General features: G+C 37.9%; 1 protein-coding gene across 20 annotated transcripts in view; it reads left to right on the forward strand.

Moving 5' to 3' along the window:
* Positions 1–17,018, forward strand: part of SGK3 (serum/glucocorticoid regulated kinase family member 3) — a 122,263-nt gene that overhangs the window by 520 nt on the left and 104,725 nt on the right. For 3 of the 20 annotated variants that reach the window (XM_060116539.1, XM_060116547.1, XM_060116548.1), the window contains exons 2-3: positions 729–836; positions 9,249–9,375. The exons of 12 other annotated variants lie outside the window; for them this stretch is intronic. The gene's annotated coding sequence lies outside the window, so the exon portion shown is untranslated. Of the gene's footprint in view, positions 1–41; positions 60–728; positions 837–9,248; positions 9,376–17,018 lie in introns of those variants that run through there. 5 more of the 20 variants (XM_060116559.1, XM_060116536.1, XM_060116545.1 and 2 more) reach the window with 3 other exon arrangements.

Below are 17,018 nucleotides of genomic sequence, written 5' to 3' on the forward strand. Positions count from 1 at the left end.
CGGGTGGGCGGGCGGCAGGGTCCGCGCGCGTCCGGGCCGCAGCCGGGCCCCTCGGGCAGGTGAGACGGGGCGGGGTGAGGGGAGCCCGGGCCTCGCCTGCTGCCTCTTCCCAGAGCAAACGTGACTTTCCCGGGTCCCCTGGCAGCGCCCCCTCCCTCAGCCCGGAAGCCTCCGAGTTGGTCTGAGGGGAAGAGCCATACCCCCGGCCCAGCCTTCGGCTCTGAGAGTTTTATGGGCTTCGTTTCCTCGAGGTGAACTAAGATTCTGCCTTCCGATTCCTAAACGCCCGAGTGGTGTCTCGGGGAGGGGGGGCGGGTGGTGTTAACCCGTGAGCGGCTTCGGAGCGTAGAGGAGCCGGGAACCGGGGGGTGGGAGATCCCACCCGCGCCACAACCTGAGGTCAGGAGTGGATGCGGGTCATCTGTGAGCATCCGGGATGGAGGAGGCCTCGGGAGCGGAGGGCATGGAAATCATTAACCTGTTGTCAGCGGACCTGTAGTCTGCGACTTCCGTGCGTGGCTGCTCTTTACGTTCCCTGTGATTTGAACCCCTTCTATGCCTTTTAAAGTGCATCTGGCTCTGTTGATCCCCACATTAGCGTTGGTATGTGCCGTCTAGAAAGGCTTTGAGATTTTTAGATTCTGTCCTTTTCAGTGGTGGTTACTTGGAAAGGCAGAAAAGAGAATTCATCTCTTGAGACTTAACTCTTTCATTATTTAATTTTGCAGTGACCTCTGAACCGTGATTAGAATTTCAGTTCTGCACAAGACTCTGTAGGGTACACTTGAGGTGCAGGAATAAATACAGAGCACGACAGTTTCCAAAGCTTTATCAAGGTAAAAAAAAATAGTAGACCGTTGTGTATTTTGATTCTCTACTTTGTCACTAGGTTGATAATTCACCTGGCCAATCTGGGAAGTGCTTTATTTATTTATCAAACACTTAGATAGCTCTTACATGTGTTAGGCTCTTTCTAAGTGCTTTATAAATATTAACTCAAATTATTAACTCAAAATGTTAAATTATAGCAGTTCTAACAATGAAGAGGCTATGCATACTTCAGTTCCCTGAATGTCACTGCAAGAGCTAAGAACATTAGAGGAAGTTTCAGCCATATTTTAGGACTGGGTGTGCCTTCTGGCCCTCTCTGCTTCCAGTCCTGTAAGCAAGCCACCACCCCTCCCCTCCCTGGGGGAAGGGAGTCTGGAGCCACGGGAGTGAGACCTCTTCCTTGCAGATCTCTGGCCACATCCCTAGCATCTTGCGTAACATGGTCTTGCTCATCGGCCGTAGTGCCCATCCTTAGCTAACTCTGGAGAGACCAAAACTTCCCCCTTTCTTCAAGTGCCACTGCACTGAGGCTAATTTTGTTTCCTTCCCGATGTGTTTGACAATTTATTTGACTGTAGCTTATATTTTAGGGTCAGATTGAACTTGAAATGTACCATAAAATAGAACATTTTTGTTTGAACACATCAATGTAACAAATAATGCTTTGTAATTTTACTGCCATTTGCTGCAGGTAACATTGAGTTGATGGATCAACCTTCTAGGTAACCATTTTGTGATTTGCAAATATGTAGAGAGAATATTTTCCAGGATTAAGTGTCCTCTTCAAATGAGTGCCTTGGCCTGGTGGCCAGATTGAGACCCAAAATGGTGAATAAAACAAACACAGTTCTTGTCATTATGGTGATTATGAATCTAATGTCAAAATCTGCACGTCATACTACCTTTCTCTCTCTGTTTCACATATTTAAATTTCCAGGGAGATGATTAAATGACACTCTAAGCCTTATTTAATAAGATTATGAAGTGTCTCCTAGAAGCAGGAAGGCTCACTTTCCTCTGATATAATTTATGGCACACAGACATTGATGAATTCAATTCAATTCAGCCAAATGACAACGAACACTTTCATGGTTTACAGAGTCCTTCCAGGTATACTTATTTGCTCTTCAGAGGGTCCTTGTGAGGTTGGTAGCCATTTTTTATTCCTGTTTTTACAGATGAGGAAACGGAGGGACAGAATTATTAAAATGCTTTTTCCAGGATGCACAGCTGGTAACAGGCAGAGCTTGAATGGAGAGCAGGTGTGTGGACAGTGTCTGGCACATGCCAGCCTGTGATAAACATTTGTGGAATAAATGATTCCCAATGACTTCAGATTCCTTGCTATTTCAAAACATTATGCCTCTCAAACCCCATAGTTGATTTGTACCTAAGAGATTGCCAGGCCTAGTTCAACGTTTCTCTGTTATTTCAAACAGTATCTGCTACAACATTTTCTACAAAAGGGATGAGATGGAATGCCCTTTGGACTCATTTCTTGGGATTTAGCATCTCTGTTTTTTTTTTTAATTAATTTATTTGGCTACGTGGGGTCTTAGTTGCAGTACGCAGGATCTTCCTTGCAGCCTGCAGGATCTTCTAGTTGCAGCATGCGGGATCTAGTTCCCTGACCAGGGATCGAACCTGGGCCCCCTGCTTTGGGAGCGTGGAGTCTTAACCGCTGGACCACAAGGGAAGTCCCTCATGTCTGGTTTTTGAAAAAACAAATAGGTTTGTTATTTTTTTTCCTTTCTCAAGCATCCTACTTTTTTCCTCTGAATTGGAGAGAGTTTCGATTGGACACATAGATTTCGTGTTTGTGTTGACAGCTTTCTTGTCTCTCCCTGCTCATTTAAGGTCATTTTTAAGGACTACAAATCACTGTAGGTTTTCAGTGTAAGTGAAATGATTCAGCTATCTAGATTTATGATCAAGTTCACATACGATGACCATAGGTATTGTAATTTTTTTAAAGTGTCTGACATCACTACTGTGTTCTTTGAAGTACTGCAATTACTTTAATATAAAGGGTCTTTTAAAAAACAACAACAACAAAAAAAATCCCTCAACTTTTTATCCTTCAAATATAACTCTCTGTATCCTAAAGTATGTTACCTCCAGATGGATAACCTTCAATGACAGAGGTCAATATGGCCATTACCTAGTGGGAGGAATTGGGAAGGGCTATTGAGAAAAACGAGAGATGGAGTGGCCCTTCCCATGAGGGATACTAGATGGTAGGAAACCCTTAATGAAGCCAGACCGAGTCATCTGCCTGTCAGCCTTCTTCTGTGTGTGGGTGGAATAAAATACTTTTGAAATCTGCCTTGTTTCAGAAACCATTTTACCTTTTCCAATCCTCAGGGTTGGGTTTTTTTTTTTTTCTCTTTTAAAAAAATTCATGTAAATTACTGACTAAACTGCTGATCCATGAAACTCAAATTATGTAACACGTTATTCCTGACAGAAACAGCTCCCACATTATTTTAAGGGACTCCGTGTCTCTGTTTTCCTTTACCTATTGCATTCCTTATAGTGGAATCTTTGTTCTCATGTCACTTTTTTTTTTTTTTTTTCTTTTTGCGGTATGTGGGCCTCTCGCTGTTGTGGCCTCTCCCGTTGCGGAGCACAGGCTCCGGATGCGCAGGCCCAGCGGCCATGGCTCACGGGCCCAGCCGCTCCGCGGCATATGGGATCCTCCCAGATCGGGGCACGAACCCGTATCCCCTGCATCGGCAGGCGGACTCTCAACCACTGCGCCACCAGGGAGGCCCCTCATGTCACTTTTTAAAACATTTCATGGGGAAAGGTGGTGCCGATTCTACATCTTGTAGTTCATGTCACAGTAATTTTAACTCCATACTAACTTTGAGTTAATTGTCATTGCTGAAGAAGACAACATGGAGATCCGATATCGGAGGCTAACTCAGAGCATCAACCAGTCAAATGTTATTGCCTGTCTGAAGCTGAGCCAGGGAGTTTTCAAAGGGAATTAGGGCAGTGTACAATATTCTTGCCCTTGTCCAATTTCTCAGGGCCTTTCCTGTTTCCTGTGGGTCCTGAAAACCTGCCTTAGTTCTTCTCTTTGTAGCCACTATTTCTTCTGTTGATATTATTCAACACCAAAATCTGTTTTCCTTGTGTGGGCATTGGGGGTGAGTGAAAGAAGGGTTGTTATGTAAGGGGAATTGTGGTAGGGTAAGAGATTGATACTATGTAAGATGGAAAATGGGAGATGTGTGGGTGAAGTAAGAGATGTTGCAGAGGGCTGCTTTGCCTCCTTCCACCGGGCCATGAATATAGGGAAGACCTATATGGGATCACCTATATGGGATCATAGAAACATCTCTTGGTATATGATATGGGCGGGCAGGGTTCCTTTGTACCACCACGTGTAGGAATGTCATTATAGGCAGCTGTTTCTTCAGGCTGCAAAATGAGTTTGTTTGCAGATAATTAAAATGTAGAGAGCTGGTTTAGTGGCTTTTAACTTGAGAGTAGGGATGAGGAAAGGCTTGGATTTTGTACCTTTTTAAAGGCTTGCTCTTTTTGGAGAATGACTATAATGTTGAGATAATGATGTCATTCTTTTCACTGTTCTGTGATTTTAAATAAATGACATTATGTTTACAAAGCATCTAGTAATGAATGTGGTTTGGGTTCATTTCTTCCATTCAGAGTCCTGATGTATTTGCTATGCCAGTCTATACCAAACATTTTTTTTCCTGTAGGTAAAATGAACTTCATATATAGTATATTCATATACAAAATTAGGCTCACTGGTGGACTAGCCAGTCTACAGACTGCTGGATGAAAAGTCCTCAGGTACAGTGGGGCTTCACTAAGGAACTGATTGATTGCTTGCTTGAGTTGAAAAATGAGAAGGAACTTCATTACTCTAGTTATTTACCTCCCTGTTTTTAAAATAAAAATAGTAAGGCCAGACACTATCAAACTCTTAGGGGAAAACATAGGCAGAACACTCTAAGACATAAATCACAGCAAGATCCTTTTTGACCCACCTCCTAGAGAAATGGAAATAAAGACAAAAATAAACAAATGCAACCTAATGAAACTTAAAAGCTTTTGCACTGCAAAGGAAACCATAAGACCAAAAGACAACCCTCAGAATGGGAGAAAATATATACAAATGAAGCAACTGACAAAGGACTAATCTCCAAAATATACAAGCAGCTCATGCAGCTCAATATAAAAAAAAAACGAACAACCCAATCCAAAAATGGGCAGAAGACCCAAATAGACATTTCTCCAAAGAAGATATACAGATTACCAACAAACACATGAAAGAATGCTCAACATCATTAATCATTAGAGAAAGGCAAATCAAAACTACAATGAGATAATCATCTCACACCGGTCAGAATGGCCATCATCAAAAAATCTAGAAACAATATATGCTGGAGAGGGTATGGAGAAAAGGGAACACTCTTGCACTGCTGGTGGGAACGTGAATTGGTACAGCCACTATGGAGAACAGTATGGAGGTTCCTTAAAAAACTACAAATAGAACTACCATATGACCCAGCGATCCCACTACTGGGCATATACCCTGAGGAAACCATAATTCAAAAAGAGTCATGTACTAAAATGTTCATTGCAGCTCTATTTACAATAGCCTGGAGATGGAAACAACCTAAGTGTCCATCATCGGATGAATGGATAAAGAAGATGTGGCACATATATACAGTGGAATATTACTCAGCCATAAAAAGAAACGAAATTGAGATATTTGTAATGAGGTGGATAGACCTAGAGTCTGTCATACAGAGTGAAGTAAGTCAGAAAGAGAAAGACAAATACCATATGCTAACACATATATATGGAATTTAAGAAAAAAACGTCATGAAGAACCCAGGGGTAAGACAGGAATAAAAACACAGACCTACTAGAGAATGGACTTGAGGATATGGGGAGCGGGAAGGGTAAGCTGTGACAAAGCGAGAGAGAAGCATGGACATATATACACTACCAAACGTAAGGTAGATAGCTAGTGAGAAGCAGCCGCATAGCGCAGGGAGATCAGCTCAGTGCTTTGTGACCGCCTGGAGGCGTGGGATAGGGAGGGTGGGAGGGATGGAGATGCAAGAGGGAAGAGATATGGGAACATATGTATATGTATAACTGATTCACTTTGTTATAAAGCAGAAACTAACACACCATTGTAAAGCAAGTATACTCCAATAAAGATGTAAAAAAAAATCTACAAACAATAAATGCTGGAGAGGGTGTGGAGAAAAGGGAACCCTCTTGCACTGTTGGTGGGAAGGTAAATTGATACAGCCACTATGGAGAACAGTATGGAGGTTCCTTAAAAAACTAAAAATAGAACTACCATACGACCCAGCAATCCCACTACTGGGCATATACCCTGAGAAAACCATAATTCATAAAGAGTCATGTACCACAATGTTCATTGCAGCTCTATTTACAATAGCCAGGACATGGAAACAACCTAAGTGTCCATCAACAGATGAATGGATAAAGAAGATGTGGCACATATATACAATGGAATATTACTCAGCCATAAAAAGAAACGAAATTGAGTTATTTGTAGTGAGATGGATAGACCTAGAGTCTGTCATACAGAGTGAAGTAAGTCAGAAAGAGAAAAACAAATACCATATGCTAACACGTATATGTGGAATCTAAAAAACAAAAAAACAAAAGGTCATGAAGAACCTAGGGGCAAGATGGGAATGAAGATGCAGACCTCCTAGAGAATGGACTTGAGGCTACGGGGAGGGGGAAGGGTAAGATGGGACAAAGTGAGAGAGTGGCATAGACATATATACACTACCAAATGTAAAATAGATGGCTAGTGGGAAGCAGCCATATAGCACAGGGAGATCAGCTCGGTGCTTTGTGACCACCTAGAGGGGTGGGATAGGGAGAGTGGGAGGAAGGGAGATGCAAGAGGGAAGAGATATGGGGATATACATATATGTAGAGCTGATTCACTTTGTTATAAAGCAGAAACTAACACACCATTGTAAAGCAGTTATACTCCAATAAAGATGTTAAAAAAATAAATAAAAATAGATCAAAGTTAACTTAATCTGTTTTCCAACTCAGCATCCACATATACAAATATATATATATATATATATATATATATGTATGTATATATATAGGACCAAGATACAGACCATATAATCTAAGGCACATATATATTGTATATATGACCAGCTAAAAGGAAATATAGGAATCATATCCTTAGTTTCCTAAGAAAACACTATATGTCATCTTTTTTCTCATTTTAATTTTACTTTTGTCTCATGTTTTCTAAATATTATTTTTAATTAAAAAGGTATACCTTAAATTCAAGCAATTGAGAAGTGTATGAACTAAAAAATAAATCCTCTCCACTGTAATCTTACCTATGAAGGTAACCACTGCTGGGCTTTTATATCCTTCTGGACTTTGCTCCATGCTTATATAAACTTGTGTATCTGCAAACATACATGAAGTTTTAAAAAATGGGACTCATTCTACACAATTTGTCCTTATATCTCTTATTTAACTCTTTATCATGGACATCTATAGTGCTACATCATTGGTTTCGACAGCTGCATAGTATTCCACTTTGTAGTTAATAATTTATCCATTTTGGGGCCTCCCTGGTGGCGCAGTGGTTGAGAGTCCGCCTGCCGATGCAGGGGATACGGGTTCGTGCCCCGATCTGGGAGGATCCCATATGCCGCGGAGCGGCTGGGCCCGTGAGCCATGGCCGCTGGGCCTGCGCATCCGGAGCCTGTGCTCCGCAACGGGAGAGGCCACAACAGTGAGAGGCCCGCATACCGCAAAAAGAAAAAAAATAATAATAATTTATCCATTTTGTATTTCTATTATCTCTATGTTCTTTTGTATCTTTTAAAAAATATTTAAATCACCAAATCACCATATTTTTAAGAAAAATTCAAAGAAGAAAAGAGAAAATAAGAATCATCAGTAAACCTACCACTCAATAATCACTATTAGCATTTTAGAGTATATGCTTCTAAACTTTCATTTGTGTGTGCATATCCATATTTCCAATGACATTAAATTTTTTCTCTTATGCGGGCTTGCTTTGTTGGTTAGAGAATCATGTTTATTTAGTCAACCAACGTCATAGATTCCAGGCACTTTTGAACCAGTTATTTTACTATATTTCCTGGCCACCTGCCATTCCCCAAATCTGGATAACACTACTGGAAATTTATACTACTGCTCATAAAGGGGGTGAGGTGAGGGTGTGTGGATGGACAAATCCATTCAAATCAGCAAAAAGCATATATCCTTTTGATGGAGGTCAGTCAATATTTTATTTTAAGTACATCTAAAATACAAGATATTTAAGAAGAGAAATGATAGAATATTCATATATCATAGATTATGATCACTAAAGGAAAAGCAGAAATAATGGACCTGAACGGAGAAAAAGTGTTGAATTCAGTTAAAAATTAGAACAATTGAACTTCAGATGTTTTGAAATAGTCTCCTAATGACAAGTACGTTGTTTGAAGTAATTGGTTTAACAAAGCTCCCTCCAATGGTAGGAATAGGTGACCTTGAAGTTTCTTGTGATCCTCTTATAGGCTATCTCAGAGTTAGTAACACTTGATTTAGTATAATTTCATGCATACAACTCTCTAGTTACTAACCCCACCAGTTTTTCCAGACAGCATCTGTCTGGGCTAATCTCTCCACGCCCTTTTTCTTCTCCCACAGCACATGTGCACAGGCTGTCGCCCACACTTTTCTCTTATATCCTTTTGTGGCTTTCCTCCACTTTCTGAGAGCTTAGTCCCCCTTTTAACCTTATTCTTTTTTCCTCTTCTTCCAGCTTTTGCTTTAAGAAAATTTCTCTCTCTCCTTTCTCCATCACACTCTCTTCATTTTGGTCTTGAGCAAAAAAGATACTAATCATGGTGATACAGTTAAGAACAAGCCTTTAATAAGGAAAAGGAAAGCTTTTAGTTTGGGAGGAAAGGTAGATATTATAAAGAACTAGTGGTTAAGAATACCCAGTAATTCCTTTCAAAATTTCCGCAGAAGTCTCCAGCCACCTTCTCGCCTCTAAATAAGCTGTTTTTCCTTAAGCATTGGCATGTATGATAAAAATTAAAACCGTTTATATATATGTTTTTTGGTTCATGTCACTGCAGTAGCATTGTTTTGTGCTATTTTTTCCCCCATTGAAGATGTTAGATTGAGTAGAGTGTGCTTTGGTCTTGAAAGCTCACTTCTAGGTAAAATCACTGATTCCTTTAGAAATACATCTGAAGTTCTAGATCTCTGGCTTAAAAACAATCTCTTTGTTTTTAAGTAAGTTGAAGACTAAGAAGGTTATCTGACACAGAGGTTAGCAGTCTTTGAGAAATGGTGTATCAAGGTTCCAAACCCTTTTCTTCCAGACTTTCATCAGCAGAGAAATGTATTGGTGAGAAGCACATGTAGATCAGCCTTCCATCCTTGGGAATTAGAGAAGAAACAATGCTGACTGCAGGAGTATTAAGGTGTCCCTGGGGACTCTCTCAAAAGGTACATGTTGGGGATCAAGCCCAGGTAGCTGACTTCATACCAACTTCAGCTCACCTGTAAAGGTGCTTGGGCCAAACATTATGAGGAGCTCAGTACCAAGGCAATAGCTACTTAGGTTACACTGAGAGTAAAGGCCTATTTTTTCATAAACGTGAATGAAAAAGGTTTTGAAAAGACATTTTTATTCTGCTTCCAAACAACATGGTGCTAAAATTGATGATGGCTTAAACATGAAAGCACTGTATTATTTGCTTATTTGAACCTGGACCACTGTTAATAAACACTCAGAAGTTAAGATTATACTATAATTTTTTAAAAATGGTTCTTGGTTTTGTAGTTCTAAGTGTACATAGTTGTGCATAGTTTACATTTTTTAGCCCATTTCGACATCAGTACCTTTCTTTTTTTCTAATTCATCTCCTTTTACCCCCACTCTGTCTTCTCATGAATATTTGGTTTCATTTATTTTTTTTGTCTGTAGGAAATGATTTTTTTTTATTTAATGGAAGTTAAGATTCTCCAATATTTTAGCAGAGAAGAGTTTTTAAGAGATTTATAAGACTATGCCCCTTTTCCCCCTTGATTTTTGTCTCTGCCATAGATTTCCTTTATTTCAAATTCCTACTAACATTAACATCATTTCTTTTTTTTTTTTAATTTTATTTATTTTTGGCTGTGTTGCTGCATGCGGGCTTTCTCCAGTTGTGGCAAGCGGGGACTACTCTTCATTGTGGTGCGCCGGCTTCTCATTGTGGTGGCTTCTCTTGTTGTGGAGCACGAGCTCTAGGCGTGCATGCTTCAGTAGTTGTGGCTTGCGGGCTCTAGAGCGCAGGCTCAGTAGTTGTGGCGCATGGGCTTAGTTGCTCTGTGGAATGTGGGATCTTCCCGGACCAGGGCTTGAACCTGTGTCCCCTGCATTGGCAGGCAGATTCTTAACCACTGCGCCTCCAGGGAAGTCCCTATTTGTTGTCTTTTTGATGATAGCCATTTTAATAGGGGTAAGGTAGTATCTCATTGCGGTTTTGATTTGCATTTCACTGATGATTAGTGATGTTGAGTATCTTTTCATGTGCCTGTTGGCTATGTGTATGTCATCTTTAGAAAAGTGTCTGTTTGGGTCCTCTGCCCATTTTTAAATTGGGTTGTCTGTTTTTTGATGTTGAGCTGTATGAGTTCTTTGTATATTTTGGATATTAACCCCTTATCAGATATATCGTTTGCAAATATTTCCTCCTATTCAGTAGGCAACCTTTTCATTTTGTTGATAGTTTCCTGCCCTGTGCAAAAGCTTTTTAGTTTGATGTAGTCCCATTTGTTTATTTTTGCTTCTATTTTAAATGAGGTTTCCTTTATTCATTTTCACACTTTCATTGGAACATTTTAGGATAAAATTTTGTCTTTGAGATGCAGAATGATATATATAAGTTGCTACTTCTGTGTAGAAAAACAAGAAAAAATATATTTTCGCTTTGTCCAAGCATAAATAAGGATACATAAAAGATTAACAGTGTTTCTGTCTATTTTGGGGATTGGGTAATGAGAACTGGGTGGGTGGGGACAGGAGTGGGAAGCAGACTTTTCACTGAGTCTCTTTTATATTTTCTTTGTTTTTTAACCAGGTGAATATATATATAAACCACTGTAAAAGTAGTTTTAAAGATTATGTCTGTGGGTTTGGTGCTTTTAGAAAATAAAGGTTGGTTTACTTTTAGTTTTCAGATAATTCTGCTCTTTTCAGTATAAGCTAAACCAAATAGTTTCGTTCAGCACGATTTTTGTAGTTTTTGAAGAGCAAAGAGTTCTAATATTTATTTTGTACCTACCATGTGCCGGGTGCTTTAGAGACTTTATTTTATTAAATACTCATAATAACTCCGTGGTGTAGGTGGTAGTTTCATTTTACAGATGAGCAAATTAGGGTTTAGTGAGGCTTTGAAGGTGGCCATGTGTGGCCAACATGGGGCAGAGCTGATCTGATCAGGTCTACCTGGCTTTACCAGGGGATCCCCTGTGCCTTTGAGAAGGGGGTAAAGGCTGACTCCCCTCAAAGCCCCTATCAGAAAGAACAGGCAGAATTGATTTACAGGTAACTCTGATTACCATCTGCTGATGAGGCAATGGTTAAATGAGTTTTGAAAACTGGCCTTTCATTTTTACTTTATGGTTCTGAGATGATATTAATGTTTTAATCTAGAAACTGCTGCCAGGCTTCAGGAAGGAAGCTGACTGAAAATGTTTTAAATATCGTATATTTCTTCCCTAATAGAAAAGTGCTTAAAATTCTAAATTTAATTGCTGGATATGTTAAATTTTCTGAACCTATAGAATTTGAATGTCTTATGTTTGATCTGCAGAGCTGTCAAATTCGTACTGTTAGCAACCAGTGTCCAATGAACTTTGCCAACACTGACAAATGCTGTTGTCATATTCTGAAATCCCTTAATGGTGATAAGCAGCCCTATTTATATTAATCCTTGGAAGTAGAGCCATCAGCCGGTAGTCTATCATTTTGCTGATTTATGTTGGGTATTAGCTAATGCAAGTATATTGTGTCTTGGCAGATAGTGGAGTGAGCTCTTGTTAGCTAAGTAGGAATGAAAGAACATTTTAGGTCTGAATTCCTATGATTCTGTTATGTAATAAAATATATTTATGTTCTGGGCAAAGATTTTGAGAAAGATACTCAGGAAATTCAAATGACAAGAAAAGTTTAAAATGTCACAGAAAGTGAATGGAGAAGACAGAATAAACCCATAGCATACAGTGGAGTCTCTTACACTTAATACATTAAAGAGAAAAGCAGCTTTATTGAGACTTAATTGATATGCCATTAAATTCATCTTTTTAAAGTGTACAAGTCAGTGGTTTAGTCACAGAATTGTGCAGGCTTCAACACTATCTAATTCCAAAACGTTTTCATCATCCCCCAAAGAAACCCTGGACTCATCAGCGGTCACTCATCCCTCATTCCCTGTCTACCTGTTCTCATCTCCCCCCAGCCTGTGGCAATGATGAATCTACTTTCTGTATATATAGATTTGCCTATTCTAGATATTTCATAAAAAGTGGAATCTTATGGGAATTCCCTGGCAGTCCGGTGGTTAAGACTTGGCTCTTTCGCTGTTATGGCCGGAGTTCAGTCCCTGGTCAGGGAACTAATATCCCTTGAGCCGCGACCAAAAAAAAAAAAAAAAAAAAAAAAAAGCAACGTGGAATCTTATGATATGTGGTCTTTTGTGACTGGCTTATTTCACTTGGCATAATGTTTTTAAGGTCCATCCACATTGTAGCATGTAGTACTTCATGTTTTTTTATTGCTGAAAAATATTCCATTTTATCAGTATACCATATTTTGCTTATTCATTCATCTATTAATGGTATAGTTGGGTTGTTTCCACTTTTTGGCTGTTATTAGTAATGCTGCTGTGAATATTCATGTGCAGTTTTTTGTATGGACATCTGCTTTCATTTCTCTTGGGTGTATAGCTAGCAGCAGAATTGCTGGGTCATGTGTAACTCAGTTTAGCTTTTTGAGGAATTGCCAAACTGTTTTCCAGTGTCTGCACTATTTTACAATCCCACCAGTAAGGTAAGAGGGTTCACATTTCTCCAGATCCTCACCAACACTTATTGTCTGTCTTTTTGGACTTTAGTCATTTTAGTGGGTGTGAAGTGGTATCTCATTGAGGTTTTGATTTTCATTTTCTTAATGACTAATGATATTGAGCATCTTTCATGTGCTTATTGATCATTTGTAACCTTCTTTGGAGAAATGTCTTTTCAGATATTTTTTAATTGGGTTATTTTTCTTTTTTTGCTGAATTGTAAGAGTTCTCTACATATTTTGGATGCACATTATATGATTTACAAATATTTTTTCCATTTTGTGGATTTTCTCTTTCACTTTCCTTATGGTTTCCCTTGAAGCACTAAAGTTTTTAGTTTTGATGAAGTCCAGTTAATTTATTCTTCTGTCACTTGTGCTTTTGGTGTCATGCCATTCATCTAAGAAATTATTGCCTAACCCAAGGTCACAAAGATTTACTACTGTGTTTTCTTCTAAGAGCTTTATAGTTTTATTTCTTACTTTTAGATCGTTGATCTGTTTTGAGTTAATTTTTCGTTATGGTGTGAGGTAGGGGTCCAGCTTCATTCTTTTGCACATGGATATTCAGTTGTGCTATCTTGGCATCCATGTCGAAAATCAATTGGCCATAAATGTAAAAGTTTATTTCTGTACTCTCAATTTTAGTCTATCCATCTTCAAAAAATTTTTTTGGAAGTATAGTTGATTTATAATGTTATATTAATTTCAGGTATACAACATAGTAATTCAGTACTTTTATAGATTGTACTTCATTTAAAGTTATTATAAAATATTAGTTATATTACATCCTGTATCTTATTTATTTTATACCTAGTAGTTTGTACCTCTTAATTCCTTTCCCCTATCTTTCCCCTGCCCCCCACTTCTCTCCCTCTGGTAACCACTAGTTTGTTCTCTGTATCTATGAGACTGTTTCTATTTTTTTGTATTCATTCTTTTATTTTATTTTTTAGATTCTGCATATAAGTAGAAAGCTCTGTCTTAATGCCAGTGCCACGCTGCGTTATCTTAGCTTAGTGTGGCTTTGTAGTAAGTTTTGGAACCAGAAAGTGTGAGTCCTCCAACTTTGTTCTCTTTCAAGATTACTCTATTTTGGGTCAAATGCATTTCCATATGAATTTTAGGATCAGCTTGTCAATTTATGAAAAAATGGCAAGGAATTTTGATAGGGATTGCATTGAATCTGTAGATCAGTTTGGAGAGTATTGCCATCTTAACAATATTTTAGTCTTCAGATCCATGAACATTGTTTGTTTTTCCATTTATTAAGGCCTTCTATAATTTCTTTTAACAATGTCTTGTAGTTTTCAGTGTACAAGTCTTACACTTCTTTTGTTAAAATTTATTCCTAAGTATCTTATTCTTCTTGATGCTATTGTTAGTGGAATTGTTTTTTTAATTCATTTAATGTTTACTCATACTACTGTATAGAAATACAATTGATTTTTTAATTGAGTATAATTTATATAACATTATATTAGTACAGTTTTTGAATATTGATCTTGTATTCTTCATTCTTGCTGAACTTATTTGTTAGTTTAAATAGTTTTTTGGTGGATTCATTAGGATTTTTTATGCAGTCAACCCTCCATATTTGGGAGTTTCACATCCCCAGATACAGAGGGTGGACTGTATTCATGTACTATTCCATTTTATATAAGGGACTTTAGCATCCAATTTCAGTATCTGCAGGGGCTCCTGGAACCAGTCCCTCATGGATACCAAGAGACAGCTGTATATAAGATCATATCATCTGCTCAGAGAGATAGTTTTAGTCTTCCTTATCAATCTGAAAGGCTTTTATAATTTTTTTTTTGCCTAGTTGCTCTGGCTAGAACCTTCAGTGTTAAAGAGAAATGAAGAGAGCTGATATGTTTGTCTTATTTCTGATCTCAGGGGAAGAGCATTCAGTCTTTCACCATTACATGTGATGTTAACTGTGGTTTATTTGTAGATGCCCTTATTAGTTGGAGGAAATTCTCTTCTGTTTGAAGTTTCTTATGCTTTTATAATTAAAGAGTGTTAGATTTTGTCGAATGCCTTTTCTGCAACTATTGAGATGATTGTGTGGTTTTTGTCCTTTATTCTGTTAATACAGTGTATTACATTGATTAGTTTTCAGATGATAAACCAACTTTGCATTCCTGGGATAAATCATATTTGATCATGGTATATAATCCTTTTTATATGTTGCTCAATTTGATTTGCTGGTATTTTATTGAGGATTTTTGCACCTATATTGATCTATAACTTTCTTTTTTTGTGATATCTTCATTTGGTTTTGGTAGGATAATACTGGCCTTGTTAGTTCCTTCCTCTTCTTTTTTCTTGCGGTGGGGGGAGATTTTGTGAATAATTTATATTAATTCTTCTTCAAATATTTGGTAGAATTCACCAGTGAAGCCATTTGGACCTGGGCTTTTCTTTGTGGGACTTTTTTTTTTTTTTCAGATTACTAATTCAGTCTCTTTACTTGTTATGTATATACTCAGATAGGTTCTATTTCTTCTTGACTTAGTTTCAGTAGCTTTTTTCTTCCTACAAATTTGTTCATTTCATCTGGTTATCTAATTTGTTGGTATACAGTTGTTCATAGTATTCTTTTAAAATTCTTTTTACTTCTGTGAGGTTGGTAGTGTTGTTCCCTCTTTCATTCCTTATTTAGTAATGAGTCTTTTCTCTTTTATTCTCGATCAGTCTAGGTAAAGGTTTACCAATTTTGTTAAGTTTTTTTCCAAAGAAGCAACTTTTGTTTCCAGTGATTTTTCTCTATTGTTTTTCTATTCTCTTTCATTAATTTCTGCTCTAATCATTATGACTTTCTTCCTTCTGCTTGCTTTGGGTTTAGCTCTCTTCTTTTTCTAGTTTCTTAAGGGGGAAGGTTAGGCTGTTATTCTGAATTTTTTTTCCTTTGATATAGGCATTCATGGCTATAAAATTCCCTCCAAACATTAAATTAGCTGAATTCTGGAATTTTTGGTATCTTTTGTTTTCATTTTTATTCATTTGAAAGTATTTCCTAATTTCTCTTGTGATTTTCTTTCTTTGACTCATTGGTTACTTAAGAGTGTGTTAATTTCCACATATTTGTGAATTTACCAAATTTCCTTTTGTTATTGCTCCCTAATTTTTTTAAAATTTATGTTTTATTGAAGTATAGTTGAATTACAATTTTGTGTTAATTACTGCTGTACAACAAAGTGACTCAGTTATACATATAAATACATTCTTTTTCATATTCTTTTCCATTATGATTTATTAGGGGATATTGAATATAGTTCCCTGTGCTATACAGTAGGACCTTGTTGTTTATCCATTTTATATACACCAGATTGCATCTGCTAATCCCAAACTCCCAATCCAACACTCTCCCACCCTCCTCCCCCTTGGCAACCACTAGTCTATTCTCTATGTCCCTGATTCTGTTCCCATTTTATAGATAGGTTCATTTGTGTCATATTTTAGATTCCACATGTAAGTGATATCATATGGTATTTGTCTTTCTCCTTCTGACTTACTTCACTTAGTATGATAATCTCTAGTTGCATCCATGTTGCTGCAAATGGCATTATTTTGTTCTACTTTATGGTTGAGTAGTATTCCATTGTATATACATACCACATCTTCTTTATGCATTCATCTGTAGATGGACATTTAGGTTATTTCCATGTCTTGGCTACTGTGAATAGTGCTGCTGTGAACATAGTGTTGCATGTATCTTTTTGAATTAGAGTTTTGTCTGGATATAGGCCCAGGAGTGGAATTGCAGGATCATATGGTAATTCTATTTTTAGTTTTCTGAGGAACCTCCATACCGTTTTCCACAGTGGCAGCACCAACTTACATTCCCACCAACAGTGTAGGAGGGTTTCCTTTTCTCCACACCCTCTCCAGCATTTGTTATTTTTAGACTTTTTAATGATGGCCATTCTGACCCGTGTGAGGTGGTACCTCACTGTAGTTTTGATTTGCATCTCTCTAATAATTTATTGCTCTCTAATTTAAATCCATTGTTTTCTGAGAACATACTTTGTAT

This window comes from Mesoplodon densirostris, chromosome 13 (genome assembly GCF_025265405.1).
Source record: "Mesoplodon densirostris isolate mMesDen1 chromosome 13, mMesDen1 primary haplotype, whole genome shotgun sequence".
In the NCBI taxonomy this organism is placed as follows: Eukaryota; Metazoa; Chordata; class Mammalia; order Artiodactyla; family Ziphiidae; genus Mesoplodon; species Mesoplodon densirostris.